This window comes from Canis lupus, chromosome 14 (genome assembly GCF_011100685.1).
Source record: "Canis lupus familiaris isolate Mischka breed German Shepherd chromosome 14, alternate assembly UU_Cfam_GSD_1.0, whole genome shotgun sequence".
NCBI classification, from domain to species: domain Eukaryota; kingdom Metazoa; phylum Chordata; class Mammalia; order Carnivora; family Canidae; genus Canis; species Canis lupus.
In genome coordinates, this window is record NC_049235.1 from 1,439,702 (window position 1) to 1,442,738 (window position 3,037).

Below are 3,037 nucleotides of genomic sequence, written 5' to 3' on the forward strand. Positions count from 1 at the left end.
GATGCTACATGGCATTATTACAAACTATCTGAAATATATGAGTTCAGGAGCCAAAGAGAAGATTGCCCTCTCCTTCCATCACTCTGTCACTTGTGTCATTTGTGCTTTTCATATTCTCTAACTTAGGCTTTGTTGGATTGTAGTCAGGACTTGTGCTGCAATTTTGAAAATTCCACCTGGGAGCACGAATCATCAAAAACAATTGAATTAGGGTGGAAGAGTAGGGTCCCCAAGTCACCTGTCCCCACCAAATTACCTAGATAATCTTCAAATAATCCTGAAAACCTACAAATTTGGCCTGAGATTTAAAGAGAGAACAGCTGGAATGCTACAGTGAGAAGAGTTCACACTTCTATCAAGGTAGGAGGACGGGGGAAAAAGAAAGAAACAAAAGGCATCCAAAGGGGAGGGGTCCCACGAGGAGCCAGGCTAAGGCTGGGGCGTGTCCCCTGGACAAGAAAGCTCCATCCTGGAGAGGCAGGAGCTTCACCAATCTTCCTGGACAGAAAGGTGCTCTCAGGAAGTTAGAAAAGGATCCCAGGAGGGCGGGGATGCCCCCAGGAGCCCAGGGACACTAACAGACACCTGCGCCCCATGGTGAGCGGGCCACACCCCGCTGCCGAGCTCCCTAAAGGGCTGCAGTGTGCTTGGCTGGACTCAGAAGCAGCTCGGGGGCGGCTCGGCCCAGCTCCGCCCGGAGGGGGCTGCGCGGCCACCGGAGCAGCTTGGGGGTGGCTCCGGCAGAGGGCCCACTCAGAAGGGGCTGCACCATCAGGAGCGGGAATCTAACACACAGGCCCGGGAGTGCAGGGCGCCGTGGACACAGCCCAGGATCTGGCCTCCCCCCGGGACAGGCAGAGGCCGGGAGGGCCCAGGACAGCAAGGACGCTCCTGCCCCGAGCTGAGCAGATCAGTGGCCCCGCCCCGGAGCCTCCAGGCCCTGCAGACGGAGAGCTCCGGAGCTACTGCGGGGGCTGACTCCAGGGCTCCAGAGCTGGCCTCCGACCCAGTTGTTGTTCCTCCTTGGGCCTCACGGAGTAAAGAAACCCCACTGAGCCTCACAGTGGCCTCACCGGATAAACAGGTTAAACATCTTTCACTGAGCCCTGCACCAGGCAGGGGGCTGAGCAGCTCCCCCAAGTGCTAACACCTGAAAATCAGTACAGTAGCCCCCTCCCCCAGAAGACCAGCTAGACGAACAGGGCAAAAAGAAATTATTGACCAAGCAGCTCTGGAAAGTTCCAGGGGAAGTCCAAGGATTTACAGTATACAGAATCAGAGGACACACCCCCTTGTTTTTTTGTTTTTGATTTCTGTTTCCTTCCCCAACCCCTTTTTTCTTTTCTTTTTCTTTTCTTCTCTCCTTTCTTCTTTTTTCTCTTTTTTTCTCCCTTTTTTCTTTTTTTCTTTTTCTTTCCTTATCTTCTCTCTTTATCTCCTTTCCCAATACAACTTGGTTTTGGCCACTCTGTAACTGAGCAAAGTGACTAGAAGGAAAACCTCACCTCAAAAGAAAGAATCAGAAACAGTCCTTGCTCCCATAGAGTTACAAAATTTGGATTACAATGCAATGTCAGAAAGCCAATTCAGAAGCACTATTATAAAGCAACTGTGGCTCTAGAAAAAGCATAAAGGACTCAAGTGACTTCATGACTGCAGAATTTAAATCTAATCAGACAGAAATTAAAAATCAATTAAGTGAGATGCAATCCAAACTAAAGGCCCTAACGACAAGGGTTAATGAGGTGGAAGAATGAGTGAGGGACATTGAAGACAAGTTGATGGCAAAGAGGGAAACTGAGGAAAAAAGAGACAAACAATTAAAAGATCATGAGGATAGATTAAGGGAAATAAGTGACACCACGAGAAAGAAAAATCTACGTTTAATTGGGGTTCCCGAGGGCCCCGAAAAAAGACAGAGGTCTTGAATATGTATTCGAAAAAATCATAGCTGAAAACTTTCCTAATCTGGGAAGGGAAACAGGCATTCAGATCCAGGAAATAGAGAGATGCCCCCCTAAAATTAAAAAAAAAAAAACGCTCAACACCTCAACATTTAGTAGTGAAGTTGCAAATTCCAAAGATAATGAGAAGATCCTTAAAGCAGCAAGAGACAGGAGATCCCTAACTTATATGGGGAGAAATATCAGATTAACAGCAAACCTCTCCACAGAGACCTGGCAGGCCAGAAAGGGCTGGAAGGATATAATCAGGGTCCTAAATGAGAAGAACATGCAACCAAGAATACTTTATCCAGCAAGGCTCTCATTCAGAAAGGAAGGAGAGATAAAGAGCATCCAACAGGCAGGAACTGAAAGAATATGTGACCACCAAACAAACGCTGCAAGAAATTTTAAGGGGGACTCTTAAAATTCCCCTTTAAGAAGAAGTCCAATGGAACAATCCACAAAAACAAGGACTGAATATGTATCATGATGACCCTAAACGCATATCTTTCAATAGTAACTCTGAATATGAATGAGCTTCATGACCCGATCAAAAGGCAGAGGGCTTCACTGGATAAAAAAGCAAGACCCATCTATTTGCTGTCTACAAGAGACTCATTTTAGACATAAGGACACCTACAGCCTGAAAATAAAAGGTTGGAGAACCAAGTACCATTCAAATGGTCCTCAAAAGAAAGGGGTAGCCATCCTTATATCAGATAAACTAAAATTTATCCCGAAGACTATAGTGAGAGATGAAGAGGGACACTATATCATACTTAAAGTATCTATCCAACAAGAGGACTTCACAATCATCAATATGTGCCCCGAATGTGGGAGCTGCCAAATACATCAATCAATTAATATCTAAATACAAGACATACTTCAATAATAATACACTTATACTTGGTGACTTCAATCTAGTGCTTTCTACACTGGATAGGTCTTTTAAGCAGAACATCTCCAAAGAAACAAGAGCTTTAAATGTTACACTGGACCAGATAGATTTCACAGATAGCTACAGAACTTTACATCCAAACACAACTGAATACACATTCTTCTCAAGTGCACATAGAACTTTCTCCAGAATA